Source organism: Dermacentor silvarum, chromosome 3, assembly GCF_013339745.2.
Source record: "Dermacentor silvarum isolate Dsil-2018 chromosome 3, BIME_Dsil_1.4, whole genome shotgun sequence".
Lineage (NCBI taxonomy): Eukaryota > Metazoa > Arthropoda > Arachnida > Ixodida > Ixodidae > Dermacentor > Dermacentor silvarum.
Window position 1 is genome coordinate 75,601,129 of NC_051156.1, and position 17,711 is coordinate 75,618,839.

At 44.2% G+C, this 17,711-nt stretch overlaps 1 protein-coding gene and 2 long non-coding RNA genes across 5 annotated transcripts in view; 1 reads left to right on the forward strand and 2 right to left on the reverse strand.

Moving 5' to 3' along the window:
- Window positions 1-17,711, reverse strand: part of LOC125943829 (evasin P672-like) — a 305,979-nt gene that overhangs the window by 191,448 nt on the left and 96,820 nt on the right. The gene's annotated exons all lie outside the window — the stretch shown is intronic.
- Window positions 1-17,711, reverse strand: part of LOC125943833 (uncharacterized) — a 73,569-nt gene that overhangs the window by 16,394 nt on the left and 39,464 nt on the right. The window lies entirely within an intron of this gene.
- On the forward strand, window positions 7,107-17,562 carry LOC119445515 (uncharacterized). 2 transcript variants are annotated; one of them, XR_007465927.1, is made up of 6 exons: window positions 7,107-7,415; window positions 8,066-8,140; window positions 8,934-8,981; window positions 11,531-11,598; window positions 15,395-15,611; window positions 15,940-17,561. It is a non-coding gene; the product is annotated as an uncharacterized LOC119445515 (long non-coding RNA). The 2 variants fall into 2 exon arrangements; XR_007465926.1 differs by having other exon boundaries at window positions 7,141-7,415; window positions 15,395-17,562.

Here is a 17,711-nt window from a genome sequence, read left to right on the forward strand (position 1 = left end):
TTGTGTCTGCAGCCAAAGCATCAATTGTACTAAACATCAGGATGATATCTGCATTTAGAATGTTCAGATGGACACAGCAGTGAAAATATGCAAGGTTTTAAAACACTTCCAGTAGTCAAACATTTCACAAATGGCCCTCATGCAAAATTGATGGCATCTCTCGACAGCACAGCACAAGTGGGGAAAAGGCGCCATGTTGCAAGACTGCACCCACCGCAAAGAGAAAGAACCTGCCTAGGACTGTCCAAGACCTGCAGTTTGCATGAGCAATGCAAAATATTCCTAACATTCCTAGGGTTCATCTTTTACCGCGGCAAAAAGGGCAGCGAAAGAGAAATTTCAGATACCAGCTAGAAACGAAGGACACATATTTTTTTCTTGCGCATATATGCCACAAAACAACCAACATGAGCAGCATTTTATCACAGCCTATTTTGCCAGATTTTCTAGAAGTATAGCTACTGTTGAAGTAAAATATGATTGATTTAACTACATTATGCATTTTTATGCAAGGAAGTGAACGCTTGCTATTTTTTTCCATTTGTGATTCTGACAAGTTTCTTTGAAACTTACAGTTGCACGACATCCTGAACTACACTTAACTGAGGTGTGAATTACAATGTCAACATCAGTGCACTGTAATGTTTCGAGTGGCTCGTGAGCATTGATTAAAATAATTTCAATTTTCAACAAACACAATCACTCCAGTGCAAGTGGTGTTTCGCATGGCTCACGAATACCGCACGTCTTGGACAGTCCTAGTCAGGTTATTTCAGCTTTGTGACGGGTACAGTCCTATAATATTGTTGCGGGCGAGACAACAGAGACAGCCAGAAGTCAACGTCTTTATCGGAACCAGACCAAAAGAACAACGTTCTTTTGGTTGTTCATATGTGTCGGCACATGCCGACACATATGAGCCAATATGGTGCACGCAAGGTCTATAGCGGCATTGCCATGCAGTTTCTGTTACACGAGCAACTAAGAGGTCAGCTTCTGTGCCTTGGGCCAAATGCTACTTAGAAACGACACATCTGAATGGTAAAAGAAATGCAAACTGTCAAATTCCAAGAAGAATGAAAAACAAGTTAGTGCAATGCAGCTGTGTGTACTGTATCCTGAATTCACACGTCTTTATCAACATCACTCACCTCATGGCGACACTAAAATCACTGTTTCCCTTTTTTTTCCCTTCCCACCATACAGCAGAAACTTTTCTTGCAAGTTTTTCAGCGATAGAAAAAATTGCACTAAAAAGTGATGCGCGTGAGCTAAATTGCCATAATTAATAGTGCTTCAAATAGTTTTCCTGGTTTTCAGCTTTGTATTGCTGTTTCCTAGATTCGGAAATACAGCAGTTGGCCAAACTGGAAAGTGCAAAAGCTAATTCTGCGCTTCTTATACAGTATCAGCTGCTAGCTAGGGGCACTTTCTGCACAAATCTGTGTCGTTACATCCAGGCAGACCCCACTTAACTATGATCATAGGCTGCTGTCTGCCAATGCCAAACACGATATCATTAAGGTATTACATGTTTTGTCAGATTTGCAACAAATGTTAAAACAATTAAATGGCAGGCCACTGAAAGTGATGACATAATTGCATCATGAAATAGTGTGGAAAGTATGCAGTCAACATAAAAATACATCAGGCATGGTCAACCAAAACTTCTGATGCACCAAACAATTAAAACAAAAAGCAGTAAGTGGATAGCTTTAATTGTTAATGACTACAAACTTTCCAGTGTATGTAAAATCCAGTGAATAGGTTTGACAAGTTATTTGGTATTCTTCAAATCTGCAGCACATACACTAAAACACGAATCAGAGAAACATGAGACATAAAGCTTTTTTGACAGCCTGTGCTTTAGTGTGTGCACATCACATTCAAATAATACCAGGATGCATAAGCAAAGAGCCCACATTCCTTCTCTCATAGACTTGACAATAGCCATTACAATTAATGGCAAAATGCTCTTTAACTGAGCTCACTTACCATCTGTAAGCATACCTTGCTCCAAGCACCAGCTGCATCCAAAGTACCCATTATACTGCTTCCTGTTTAGGATAGCTGCTCTTGCTGGGGAGTCAACACAACAGACAACAACGTGCACTGCTGTCTGAACAGTTCTTCCAGTGTGCGACCACACTAGCTTTCCAACGCTGTTGATCTCTTCGACAAATTGCTTCAGGGAGAGCATTTGAATACAACACACCTGAAGCTAGCACATTTTGCCACAGAGTTAAAACTGGAAGTTCATTAATCATCACTTGAATTGGCCATATGGAGTTTTTGCTCGTATCAAACACAGGTGCTCCATCTGTGTTCATGGTCAAAGTGATGTCGCTCCATGTTATGTTCCTCTGCTTTCTAACACTGCGGTAGAGAATGCCATTCGTGATGTCAGCAAAAACACTTGACACATGAGGAGCAGATGCAATCTTCTGCAAATTAGAAAGCAAGGTACTGCCAACCTGTTTTAGCAGTACCAGAAGCTGCTGCTTAATATTGAATATCAGAAAAAAACTTGCAGTAATAATTAAATGTTGCAGCTTCTCACTGCTGCAAGAAGCACAATTGATGGTGTCTTCGTCTTTGGCATCATTGTATCTTCCCAGTTATTGATGACAGGGCTGGCAGTATAGATGGATCCTCAGTGCTTTTCTGTTTTTCCACAGCCTCCTCATATCATATGTAGTGCATGGCACAACTTTCTCCCCAAACAGAGCATTTATTAAAATGAGAAGTCCTTGTAGTTGTGCCCACGTAAGACCTGAAATAACAACATATGCCAGTATGAGCAGCATAGCCTGTGCCCTTGTTGTTTTCTGGTTTGGAAGGTACTCCTCCGAGAGCTTTGTGAAGTACATGTACTGCATGCTCACTTTCTTCAGCACTATTCTCTGGTTCACTGTCTGCATCACCCTTGTGCCCTTCATCCATCCACTTCCGAACCATCATCACTCAACTCAAAGACAGAACTGAATTCATCGCAACTGAAGTTCACTGTACATTCATACGCAGTGCCTATTTCACTTGCAGCTTGGTTAGTGTCTTCTACGTCGCTGACATGTGCACTCGTGCTTGCACAAGCATACATTTCTGAAGCAAAATTGGAGTTGATGTGCCTAAGATTATCAGCTTCATTCTCGCTCGATTAAACACTACTGACATTCGTTGAAGGGCTGTTCAGGTTTTCCAGGTTCATCTGAAAGAGCAAACAAATAAGAAATTTTATCTTCTAGGGATACCAACTACAAAACAAGTGTCACATTCACAAGAAACATACATAGGGCATAGGAAGGCAACGGTGAGATTACCACTCTTGCGTAAAGCCAGTTCACTGATTAATATGTAGCGCAAAAAAGGACTAGCTGTGTTGCTCTCTATATATTAAATTGAATTATGGGTGCGACAGTGTATGTGCCGCGTGCTAACTTCATAATGGTGCAGGAAGGTGCAGGTTTACCAACTCTATCTCGGGTAATGAACAGGACCCTGATAAAATGCACTCCCTAGGGAGTCTGCTATTATTCTGCCATTAGCCACCTCCGGCTGTGTCCTTTTGCAAATACCCTGCCTTGTACATAGAAACAGCGTTGACACAAGGACGTAGGTCAGCTTAGGTACCACTATTAGAGGGAACATGCACGCGTGTGGCTGTTGTTCTGTAAAGTGCCATCTGCTGGCACCCGCTCGGCACAGGCACAGAGTGCGGCTGAGGCAGTACGCTCCATGCATTGTCTGCAATTACACCGCCCAGTGCTTGGTAGTAGCAGACGACACACGGAGCACAGAGCGCCAGTGGCTTTCTGCACCAAGCGGGTGCCAGGCACCAGCAGATGGCACCTCATGGAGCATTGGTCACGTGCTCGATTGTTCCCTCTTACAATGGTAGATCCTGTACGTTGCATTGTTCCAGGCTAAGATCGTTGCTGTTACACGTGAATGATTCAATTAATTTTATGGCACGTCCTTCCAAAATAAATCGCGCTACCATAAACCCTGCAAGATGCGTTACCAAAAAGCCCACATTGCAACCCTCGTGATCCTTGGTTGCAAGCAACGTTGGTTGTAACTGCACTCCGAAGAAACGTGCGCGTCACGATCGAGTGCTAGCACGAAACAATTCCCGCTTTCTCCGTGTCGTGACACATCGATGCGCGAGGCAGCACTCAAGACTATGCGTTTCTTGGCTCAGGAAGCACACTGGCGGCTTGGACACGTCATAGTTTGCACCTCACTGCAGTAAGACTTGTAGCTGCTTTTTGTTATTCGCAGTATGAAATACTGAAACTTACAATAATGACACGTACCTGACTTGCAGCAGTGGATGACCTTGGTCTTTTCAGCATGTACTCTCGAGTTTGCTGTGGCACTTGAACGTTCGAGTCCGGCTGCAGGTACTGCCTATAATGCTTCCTCTGATTTTGGACATTGCGACGTTCGAAGCCAAAATTTTTCACTGGGGCGAACACTGCGGGGCAGTCCAATGTGACTATACGGACTATATTAATATAAAGGTGTAAGCAATACCTAGTCGCGATCACGTCAACTGCAAGCTTTTAGTAAGCTTTAGTAAGCTTCGCTTCGCCTCGCGTTAGTGATCAGAATCACGGTATTACTGACGACATCACACAATGCTAGGCGAATGTCAAATTATAACGGGTTAGATTATAAAGGTTATTATGTCACTAAAAATGCGAAAAAAATGTTCTAATTTATTTGTTTGGCGTGATTACAGCCAAATGCCTCATACGCAAGGATGTTATTGTACATCGGTTGCCGTGAAAGCTTGTAAAGTTGCGGAAAGCCGTGAAAGCATTCAGAAAAATGACGAACTGATGAGTTGTTCATTTTAAATAACCTTATAAATAAAGGATTTAGAAAACTGACATGGAGTGCAGAGGCATACATATCAAGAAACAAGGAATGCATGCATATACCATTGATTGATTTATTGATTGATTAAATGTTTTTGCTTATGGGATGGCGAAAGGGAAAATGTGCTTTGTGTTTCTGTTTCTTCGCAAGTTTTATTTTGCTAGCACAAGATGCGATATAAACAAGCTAGAGAAACACAACAGCGGAGAAGATGGTTTTCGGATATTGCAATAGAGAGAGATACTATATCTTAATTTTACTCATGCTTGCTCATTAATTAAGAAGCACACACACATGCCAGACAAGAAAATGGCTAGATGAATTTTGTGCCATGTGAACTGATCCTACCATAGAGTCAACCATGATCGATGTCATTGCATATTTAGTGGCAATGCTACCATAATTTCGTGTGGCGCACATTCCTAGAAGTGGCACGCACAATCTACACGTTAAGTAAACCATGTCGTACCTATGCTATATTTACTCGGCAAGGATCTGAGTGGCGTTGCAGAAGTCATGGGCAGCTTTTTTCGTTGCGGGGTGCTCTTTTCGTCGCAACAATAGACTGGATTTTTTTACAAGTACTGCTCCAAGAGGGCATATATGTAAATGGCAAATAGAGGCCTTAGGAGAACACTTGACATTATATAAAGCAGGCAGCACAGCATCTCTAGGGCACCCAAGGGGCAGCGGGGGGATCAAAGTTGGAAGCAAGTAGGTCCATGAGTAGGGGCCTCGGCGAGTCCCAACCCATGGACCAGTCTGGATTGTGGTTTTGGTGTCCCCTATGCCGCTTCCGTGTTCTTGAGGCGTGTGGTGTCGCGGCAACTGCACTCCAATATAATAAGAAATAATGGTACGTTAATTGTTACAACTAGTAAATAAAAAACTATTAAAGAAATATCCAGCCACCACTAACTTGCTATGCTGAGTTCTGCCCCACCGCGGCCAGTTAATCCCCGCTATAATGCTCTGCTTCGGTTGTGATTCTGGTTGTTGAGAAACCTTGTGCTTATGATCTGTATTTCAGCGCCCAATGTGTCACATGCAGCTTCGGTGCAATTACAATTAAGCTTGTAATTCCTCTTCATTTATTACTTGGGCAGAAATGTGCAGTCTTTTGTTAATTAGTTTGTATGCATGATCACCGTTTCTAAATAGAAACAAGCTGTTTAAGGTTTCCTTGTTTCGGCGGTGTCATTTTGCATAATAATATCCATGTGCATATATGTAATTGATCAGCTCCTACGTTAACGATGCGTGTGCTGCATTGCTGCGGCATGAAAAGCATGTTTTTTTTTTTTTTTTTTCTGTAAGCCGCATTGGCCGCGCGCTCTTGGCCTTCGTGTGTATATATATATTATCCAGGCTAATAGACGCGGTCAGCTGCTTGACAATGCATGACAGAGCGATAAACCTAACGTGCATGCCCAGGCAGAGAAGTTACAACGCAAACGCTCACTTCCAAAACTCTTTTTGATTACTGCAGGGCCACGATTTTGTAGCGATGCCTTCCGCTCGATCATATGCCCCTCTTATCATCCACCGCTCATGGCCGGCTAGGCCGGTATTTGGTAGCGATGCCTTTAATGTAATAATGTCTTTACGCGCTTATCGTGCTTTTTCAGTGGACGGAGCGACGGTCCGCTCGCATTATCAACGGGATCAGCCGGCCGTGAGCGGTGGATGATAAGAATAGAGTAGAATAAGTCATAATGCCTTGATACAAAATCGCGGCCCTGATCGCTTTGATAACGCGGGCGGGGCGTCGCTCTGACCCCTGACAAAGCGCGAAAAGTGCAACAAGGAATATCATCGGAGACGGAATCGCTACAAAATCGCGGCCCGCGCGCATGTGCATCTGTGTCTGTGTTGTGCGAGTTTGCGTGCGCTGAAAATTTTTTTATTGCGCTCAGAGAAATCTGATCATGCCACTCTACATGACCCGGTGGGCAAAATGAATGAACGCCAACAATCGTGTTCATTGACCACGTATACAAAACACACAAACGATCGATGTCGAATTCATAATTACTCTCATGAGTTGGGATGTCATTTTAAGAATGCTTAAGCCTGATGCAGTTCTCAACATTTCTTATCTGTACAACTGTACAACTTTGTACCTTCCACCCATGGAGGAAGGAAACAACTTGAAAAAAAAAAGTTTTTTTTTTATCTTCCTCCATGCTTCCACCCACTACTGTTGTACGGCATTGCTTTAGTAGTATTTTTCTTTTCTGTTTTGGTTTGGTTTGGGTGATGCAGTGGTGGCAGTCGAAGTCGCATGCCAATCCGCATCCATAGAATCCACGGCCATAGCCACAGCTGTCATCTAAGCGAGAACGACTGCGTTGCACTGTGTTAAGCTCGAGATGCTTGTATTCGTTGAATATGAAGTGGACATGACCACTGCGGTTGTCAGGCACACCGCAGTGCAAAACTTTAACCCAGAGAATGTCGTGGATTTCGATCCAATTGTCCTCTACGACGTGTGGTGGAACGGCGATGCGACAGAGTGCTGCACATGGCTGGTAAGTTCTACTCATTCGTTAATAAGCACACCTTAAATGTTTATACGACTAACATTTCGAACGATTTAATCTTCACCGGCATGTGCTTTGTCCCGCTCATTGTGCAGTAAGCAAATGTCCGGCGCAATCTCGTAGCGTGACTTTGGGGTTTAGGCCTGGCTGCTCGAGACGTATCTCTCCTTTGATTAGAGTCTCGGGCAGTCTGCGATATGTCTGGAAGGGTCGGCGTTATGAAATGGGGAGGGGGTGCAGCACGCACTGCCGCGGACGCTCAAGGTAGACACTGCTTCGCAGGAGGGGCCATCGGCGCAAATGTGTGCTTTTGGCAGTTAGCAGCAGAATTTTAGTTTTGGACACATAATTTTGGGCGTAAATGTTAAGCGGCTCCATATTTAGTCTGATGGAAAAACATATGCCACATGAGAACCTGTCTGCTGCATGAACGGGTATCTGTCGTGTAGTGGACGTGGGAGCCACGCTTGCAAATGCTTTGCATTCATGAAAGGATGAAACGAGAGTAATGCCAGGGGGAGACCAGAGGAACTGATATTCTGGCCTGATTTGTTATTATGACACTTGAATGTTTATCACCTAACATTGCTGCCTGTCGGCAGTGTCAGCTTTGTAATGCCTTGTTAAATGCAATGCAGAAACTGAAGAAATGGTGCTGCACACGTCGAAAAGGCTCAGAAATCTGTCCTTAGAAAAGGGCAAGAGCACCAAAGGTATGGCAACTGAAAGTTGACAAGATTTTAGATTTATATGTTGTTACTGATTTGTGTCATGTGGCTGTGCTTTATATAAAAAAAAATGGCGCGACATGCTAGTATTTTTTACCCAAGCCCAAACCGCATGCGAGCGATTTTGTGCGCGACGGCGACGAGCGACGGAACAAGCCGCCGCGCAAACTGATCACTCGTTCTTGTCGCTTGATCGCTTGGTTCTGGTAATCTACAACTCGTCGCCGGAACGACTTTCTATGAGCGACTAGCCAATAGCGCGAAGCCAGAACAGGATGTACATCAGTCAAGTACAACCGATTGTCGCACGGAACAAGCGAATGACTCAATTTTGATACGCACAAAGATAAGAACCTAGTGCAAGACCTTAAGAAATATTTATGGTGCTCTTTACAGTAAAACATATCAAGTTAAACTAATAGAGCATGCGTCACACCAGTTACGGCGCGTATTTGCTGCCCTCATACCAGCAACACCGGGGAAACAGCGCTCAAAGTCATCGCTCGCGTGTGGTACGACTTGTAGGCGACGAGCGAATGCGACAGTCATCTCCGTCACGTCACTTGTCGCTGTTGCGTGCAAGATCGCGTGCATGCGGTTTATACTTAAGGCTTGTTGAAGGCCTTACAAGAGCATTGCATCTTTTTGCAAAGGAAGTGAGCTCTGCAGTGGACACAATGTAGTGCATATTTGTGCATGAAGACATTTGTGTGTGGCTTTCTATGACTTCAAATTGCACTTCCATGTCTGTGTTCATCTTATTGTGTAATTTTTACAGGAATTATAACTGCCATGGCCTCTATGGCACCTTTGTCACAGGAGCATGGTAAGAGTACATTTTTTGTACAGCACTGTTCAGTTTCAAGCACCAATTTTTTCTAGTTGTGCAGTACTTCACACTCACTGATATTCGTCCACGCTCAGCAGTGCTTACTCACCGCCACTACCTTACAAATGGACCTTTTTCCAGTAAGCGACCCCTCTAGCGGCCGTCACTTCAACTAAATTTGACGGGCAACACACACACGCTCCCACCGCTTCTCGCCTCTACGCAAAGCATGGTAGCGTTTGACCAAGCAGTCTCTTGCGACGGCTGTCCCTGCTTTTTTTTTCTTCTGTCGCTTGTGTTGCTGAAGCAGCTTCTCATTGTCCTGCTCTAGCGCGCATGTATTTGCTCACATGTAGCAATAACACATTTTACATTTACTGATGCAATGGCAGCATGCTGATGCGATGTGCAGGCCATTTGTAACCAAGATTTGAGAGATGCGCCGGCTTTTGTTCTTCAGCAGCTTGGTCAGTACTTTAACTCAACTGGCGAAGGCATGTGTGAGCGTGAAACGCGCCGTGGCAGGCCTTTCTTCAGGATAAACTCGACCGTCGTTTTTAGTGGCTCGACTTGAAGGAGGCGGTCAACAGACGCATGCACGTGCGTACGAGCTTGCCCTCAAGAGCGGGCATGCAAGCAGCTCACCATGATGAACAAACAACATGCAAAACTTCTGCACACATACTGCGAGTGCACTGCAGGGCAAGTGTTGTTTTATATCGAGATATGTATCGTATATGGCATGGTACTGGGGACTAAGTGAACGCAACACAGTACGGGGGGGTAAGCAGAATGTAAGTGGACGCAACACGTTGTTTTGTCAGGTGCATAAAGCTTCATTTGCCTGCAAAAAGTAAGACTCGCGAGTTTTGCATAATGCGGCACCACGCGTGTGTCGCTTTGGCCTTGAACGATGCATTCTGATCGGCTGTGTGGCGAGATTCTTCTTTTCGTTTGGCCCCATGTAACCGTACAGCTATTTCCGCTTGCATGCGGTAGCACATTCTTAAGCCAATGGTAAAATCCGTGCGGTATACATACCCGTAGATTAAAACATCGCCGTGACTTCCGAGTCGGTCGTAAGGCGAGAAGTCCAATAATCACAGCGCCAGCATCATGCTGTTACCAGAACGCAGGCTTACCTCACTCAGCAAGAATTGCGTGATAACTCACTGATAACATGGGGTACTTTTTTTTTTAATTTGACCGTGCGCTCCACTTCAGTACAATGTTCACCATTCCACGCCGGTTTGTGCAATCGACGGTACAGAAAGTGCCTGCAGGAGTTTTGTCGCAAACGCTGCGCCTATCGCTCGAGCGTTAGTTCACAGAGTCTTTTCATCGACAAAAGTGCTTGCAGTCTTTCCCACAAACAGCTAAGTGTTTCCTTTAACCAATATTCTTGCCCAGAACACAAGAAAAATTATTGATCAGCAACTCAAGCTCAGGAAATTGCCGCGGATCATGCAAGGGTTCACGCACTCACTTCGCACACCTGCCCTGTGATAGTGGCGGCGCGGCATGTAATGCAGCTGGGGCATGCCCATGTGCATAGCTGAATTGGAAAAAGGTCCATTCATTTGAGCCTATAGGCACTCATCATCATAGATTTGCAACCGTTTGCACTTTTTCACATTTGCTCTTATGATGTCACTGACGCCTACTCATGCTAACATTGATTCATGCCCGGTCATGTCAGAAATTTCACGAGATCGAAGCCGGTTGTATATTTCACTTTTTTTTCTTGACCAAATAGATATGGTGGGCACGCCATTCAAAAGCATGCAACTGAATTTTGTTTTTAACAGAACCTAACAGTTTACCAGAAAAAGCTACCAAAGACCAACTGGTGAAGGCTACATTTTCATGCGGAGTGCTTTTTCTCAAATTTGAAAGTATCTGTGAAGCAACATAAACGAAACATGGACACGTAACTATTATTACATAGTATATACAAACATAAAGGATATAAGTCGTATGGTTTCCCTTTTTAAGAGAAAAAATGCCTTCTAAAAATTTGAGAAATGCTACATTACAATATTGTACAACCGATTTCACCTTTCATTTTTCAGTGCATGAAATTTTGCCGAATTTGTGCCTGTGCGTGTAGAACTAGAAGGAAAATAGTATGCAATAACCATTTGATGGCAAATGAGTGACTACGGCTTAAGCGGTCAGGCATGGGGTTCAATGGGGGCTGGGTGGGGGAATCTTCGCGACTACATTTAAACTGCAATTACACATTAAGCGGGTACGTATTAATGAGGTTTGACTGTACCCGAGTTCCTTGAGTGTAGGCAGAAATAATTACCTATGTATTATTGCAGCGTCATTGTACAGGTCATGTTTGCAAGGTACCAGTGTGTGGTATGTCCCACACAATGTTCCTGACAGACATTTTTGGTTTATATACCCCGGCAATGTGTAATGGTTACATTATGCTCTTTCGATAGCATGGGACTCCTATATTGCTTTTGAAGTCTTAAATCCTTACCTTTTATGAGACCTGGCAATTCAAGGGAAAAGTTGTACATTTTCTTTTGTAGCTGACATGGACATATTCACTGGAGAGGCCATCGATGTTGTCATCGGATCCTCAAGAGATGACGGAAAGGTAACTTTAAAAGTCATAGAACTGTTTTTTAAGGATCGATGTTACATTTACGTTCTGAAAGGGCTCGTACATTTCAGAGTGGGGAAAGAAACTGAACTATGTCCCTTTTGTTTTTCCGTTATGGATGTAAGTAGCTGTGTATGATCCACGAACTAGATTTATGGCCGAGTACCATATTTATTCAAATCTAGGCCGGTCTCACTCCTAAGCCAGCACCTGAAGGTCTGAAGCCGGTGAAAAAAGTGTTTTTCTTGAATGTAAGCCGGACAAGTTAGGGCAACAGACATAAAACGCGAACAGCATTTATTAGTCACGACCCGTCCCAGCCCATGCAGTGTTGTTGTTGCTGCTAGCCTTGTTGCTTACCTTCTTATCGTTGTCAGCATAAAAGAGCAGACAATTTTTGGTGCCATTTAGTGCACTTTAGATGCTGCACTCCTTGAAAGCATGCAATCAAGCTTCATGGTGTGTCCCATGCTGCAGTGACCCAGCTCGCCACTTGTGTTATGTGCATTTAGTACAACCTGTTGCTGTTAGCTTATACGCTTTATCACTCGGCCAGATCGCGAAGTATTTCCGCAGGCAATCCATCCTCAAAATGCTTGTTGATACAGACGTCAAGTGGCTGAGGCTGGTCCATCATGCCACCTGGTATAATAGCGATGTCCATTCAAGCTTGGGAGAGCACAGCCTTCATGCTGTCAGTAAGGTGCCCACAGTACATATCAAGGACAAGGAGACAGTTCTTGGGTGACGTTGCCATGTGATCCTAATCCACTAGTCAAACGTGGCACTCGTCATTCGCCTGTTCGCATTTGCCTGTGTGGCAGCATTTCTGGGAAAGGCTTCTTAAGCCGGCAGTGGCTTCTTCTTATAAATTATGTATGCAGGCAGCTTATGTCTATCAGCTGTGCCATGCAGCATCATGATCGCATGTTGCTTTCCGCAAGTGGCCGAGTACATGACGCCCCTTTGGTGCTGTTGTCATTGGCTTGCTACACCACAGACATACCAAAATAAATGAAAAGGGGTCAGTTTACAGCACTCTACTGCAGCCACTTTTGATTGGCTGGAGTGGCCAAGTAGAAAATCTGACCCTGGTAATATGCTTGCTCTGGTATTTTTGTCTCGCATAAATGTTTTAGTTGTGTTTATTGTTGCTTAACACTATTGCCACAATTTCCTGTGTAGAACAGTGTCCCATGAAAGCACAACTATGCTTGCTCTCAATGCATACAAATGTACGAGAAGTGTTTGCAGATCATCTGCATTTGCTGGTGGTAGTAAAATTAAGAGTGTGCAGAAATGACAGCAGTGGGATAGTGGGCATGAAGAAACAGTTCTGTGCGAGACTAGCTTGATGGCTCCTCTAACTAAGCCGCCATAAAGCGATCTCGGTGCTTGTGGAGATGGCCATTTTCGCTGCGTCTTCCAAGCCCATAAAAAAATTGCTGCCACACAGAAGAAATAACTATATAAAATGAAATTGTACTTCTACTATAAGTTAGATGGTGCACTGCGCTCGTAGTGACGCAGGTCTCCAAAACAGCGCGAGAAAACATAATTGGTGGACTAATTAATCCTTTATTATGGTAATGTCACTTGTGTGATGAAATCTAGGGTTTGACGAAAACTTGTCTGGCGAGGAAAGAACATGGCTGAATAAACATACACTCGCCAACTGAAGAACACAAAAACAACAGATTGACGTTTTGGCACTCACTACGGGTGCCTTGTTCACAATGAACGAATGCATGGTGATCTTTATTATATATGCGTTGGAAGACGTAAGGCCCTTGCGTACAACTCAAGGAGGGGGCCCCGTGTCCGGTTTATTGTGTTAGTCGTAGATTGTAGTATGCAAAATGATTCAAGAAGCTATCGGGATAATTTCTTCTCTCTTTTGATGATGAAAGCCGAATGCCAGTTAATACTGTGACCAGTCTTCTCATGATGCTCTGCTAGGGCGCTGGAAACCGTGTGTCCTTTGGCTACATCATTGCGGTGCTGCTGTAGCCTTCTTTTAAAGTTTCCCGTCTCGCCTACGTAGCACGCCTGGTAGTCCTGGCATGGAATTTTGTAGATGATGCCGGGATATTTTTCTTTTTCGAGGCAGTCTTTGACTCGGACGAGTTGTTGTTTTAGCTTGCTTGAAGGGACATGGCAGATTTGTACATCATAATCTTTGAAAATTCTTGACATTGACTCGTTCACGCTTCGTGCATAGGGGAGAGCCGCCCGTTTCCTTGTTCTCATCGGCCTGATGGGGGTTCAGCGGCACGCTTTTCTTCAGTCTTTATAAACTGGCTAGGGTAGCCATTGCTGACCAAATCCTGCGTTACTCTCTTCAACTCAGCTCTGCGTGCGTCAGTAGTCGAGCACGATCGGAATGCACGGGTGAACAGTGTAGAGGCAACAGATCGTTTGTGTCTAACGGGATGGGCCGAATCAAAGTGCAGATATTTCCCTGTGTGCGTAGGCTTCCGATAAACGCTTGTTGAAAGGCCGGATGCAGTACGCATGACTTCAACGTCAAGGAAAGCCAGGCGACCATTAACTTCTTCTTCAACGGTGAATTCTATTGTGCTTTGGAAAGAGTTCAAGTGCTGCAGAAAAGGTACGACGTCTTTGCGGCAGATAATGGAAAAACAATCGTCGACATACCGCAGGAACAATTTTGGAGCGGGCTGGAATGTCGTGAGGGCTTTACCTTCGAGGGCTTTCCAAAGCACAATAGAATTCACCGTTGAAAAAGAAGTTAATGGTCGCCTGGCTTTACTTGACGTTGAAGTCATGCGTACTGCATCCGGCCTTTCAACAAGCATTTATCAGAAGCCTACGCACACAGGGAAGTATCTGCACTTTTATTCGGCCCATCCCGTTGGACACAAACGATCTGTTGCCTCTACACTGTTCACCCGTGCATTCCGATTGTGCTCGACTACTGATGCACGCAGAGCTGAGTTGAAGAGAGTGGCGCAGGATTTGGTCAGTAATGGCTACCATGGCCAGTTTATAAAGACTGAAGAAAAGCGTGTCATCAGGCCGATGAGAACAAGGAAACGGGCGGCTCTCCCCTATGCATGAGGCATGAGTGAGTCAATGTCAAGAATTTTCAAAGATTATGATGGACAAATCTGCCACATCCCTTCAAGCAAGCTAAAACAACAACTCGTCCTAGTCAAAGACTGCCTCGAAAAAGAAAAATATCCCGGCATCGTCTATAAAATTCCTTGCAAGGACTGCCAGGCAGGCGTGCTACGTGTGTTTTTCAGTTGGAGAGTGTACGTTTATGCAGCCATGTCACGTGTGTGAAGGTTTTTTTTTTCTGTATGTGTACATTAATGTTGATGGCATAATTATGTAATCATGCAGTCCTTGGAACGCAATGCTTGTGCACATTTCTATATTGCATCTAGTGACCGCACAGATCAACCTGAAAATAAAGAGTGGTCCTACAGACAACACATGTATTTGAAATTCGGCTACCCAATGTCAAGGTAGATGTTAGTGAGTTCATCGAGCTATAGATAGCAGTGAATATTCTTGCAGATCATTGTCAATTTAACAAATTCAGCGATTGCTATTTATGCTTGGGAGATTTTTATGTGGGATTGTCTAAAAGATTTTTTAAATTTTACTGTATAATTTCGTTCTGCTCATGCAGGTGAGCCCACTACAACTAATAAATGGCCAGAATGCCAGAAAACAGTAGAGTTGAGAAAATGCATAGTGTATATCGTCCAGTATAAAACCTGTTAGCTACAAGCTATGTATGTGTTATTATATATTGCAGGTGTATGCTGGATCCGGGCAATGAATAGAAAAGGCTGCTTGGGGGACATTGTTGCGGTCTACGTCTATGTTCTGCCGTATGGCGTCCACAACGTATTGGATGCCAGATGAGCTTAAGAACAGAAGCGTGACCGGGACTTTGTCCAACAAGTCGCGATCCAAGGGAAGGACTGAGGCCAGACCAGCCGTGACACCACAAAAGTTGTCATCCTTGAAAAGTATATGAACATACTGTTCTAATGAACTGATCTACTCATGTATAGATGGCACATGCAAATAGCCACAGTAAAAGCGAAGCTAGTGCTAAAGCACTGTGTTGCGATCATCTGCTACTGAAATATTTCATGTTAAAACTGTAGAAAGAATTTGAGGCATGTGAGTTAACATGAAAAAAGTAATCTGCAGTTTGGTTATTGAAAATGCAGCTTTGCAAAAATATTTCATTGAACCGTGGGCATATTGTTGGGAACTTGCACTGTGCATGCTGGAAATTATTGTTTAGATGCTTTCATTAATTTTGTACTCGTGATTGCTTTTCTTGCGCAGGCCTCCTCCGGATCTTCATAGGCAACCGTGTCATGCCGGAAGACGAGAAAAAAAAAGATTGAAAGAAGTGCGCAGGCAATTGGTGCAGAAACTCGCTGACGCGCCAAGAAGGTAGTGCTACTGGTACTGATTGCTACGGGGCTTGTCCCAAAAGTTTGTGCACTGAGCCAGCAAAAACGCGGCAGAGAATGTAGTGACATGAACTGCTCAAACTTCTGGGACAGACTTTGTATATTTACCTTACCAGCTTAGCACTTCTACCTTTCTTTGTGGAGTTAGTGCTTACCGTATTTACTAAAAAATAGGTCCAACATGAGTATAGGTCGACCACTATATATTGAATTAGTTGAGAAATTTAGAAAATTTTAGTTTGAATTAAGTCAGCCAATATCTTTCTTTAGCAGTAGTAGTGTAAACTTAAATTATTTCTCTTAAGGGTCTTGGGTGGTGGGTGGGTGCCTCAGTTTAGAGCTCCATTGGTCTCTGCAGCTTGCTGGGCTTGATCGAGAAGAGCTCTCTGGCTCTCTAGATTTTCGCTAGCAAGCCAAACGTCCCGGGACGCTGCCTGTTGCTTGGAATTTGTGCCGTTAGGGGGTGAATTTAGAATTTGGAAGTCGTTGCTTACATATCCACATTACAGGACGAGACTTGGCCCACCAAGGGAAGTGGCAGGGTGTATGCATCTTGTGAAGTATTTGGATGTATGGATATGCGTGGAGGACCACACAAATAGCGAAGGAACGAAAAAGATTAGGTCTATCTTAAAGAGATGGGAAGAGTGTGGATCAGAGAGCAAATGGCGATAGCCGATATTCTTGTTAACATTAAGAGGGGAAATGGAACTGGGCAGGCCATGTAATGCGTAGGATGGATAACCGGTGGATCATTGGTTACAAAATGGATACCAAGAAAGGGAAGCGCAGTCGAGGATGGCAGAAAACTAGGTGGGGGGATGAAGTTAGGAAATTTGCAGGCGCAAGTTGGAATCTGCTAGCGCAGGACAGGGGTAATGGAGATCGCAGGGAGAGGCCTTCGTCCTGCAGTGGACATAAGTATAGGTTGATGATGATGTGTGTTTGTAAGAAGAGCCAGTACCTGGCCTGTTTCCCTGTACGGTCTGGGTGTAGGTGGCTGTATTTTTGTCTCTTTGGTCTCCGAGGATGTCGTGCTGGTGGATCAGGGGTATTCCAGTAAAACACGTTGTGGGGCTAGTTGGTGCATAGCTTTCAAAAGATGAAGCGCCAACAGTGACAGCACATTAGGAAGGAACAAAGACAGGACAGGCGCTACTTGCAACTGTTTATTGTGGTCAAAGGTGGTTGAATATATAGCCATGGGGAGAGGGGGGGACGAAAAAGGCGGAACACTGATTGTATGAATGCGCACGCGTGAGAACACTGAAGATGTGCATGAAGGAAATGGCGAATCTAAAACTTATCTAAAAACACACTTTCATTTGTGTATATATTCAGAGACGGGGAGCTGACACATGTTTCCCCTCTCTTCCTAATCTGGTTGGCCTCCAACAATTCACGTGCCACAGAGTCTTTACTTTTAAACAAGATTGTAGTATCTTGAAGCCTTGCTTCACATGCTTGTTTATTTTCATTGCCGCAGGCCTTGCAATGAAGAGGCAAGTTTGAGCCATAACCATATTTCAATGAAAGCTTATGCTTCCGCAGGCGATCATTAATACATCGGCCAGTTTGGCCGACGTACTCTTTCCCACACTTCAGCGGTATACGGTATACAACTCCTTCCTCACACTTCAC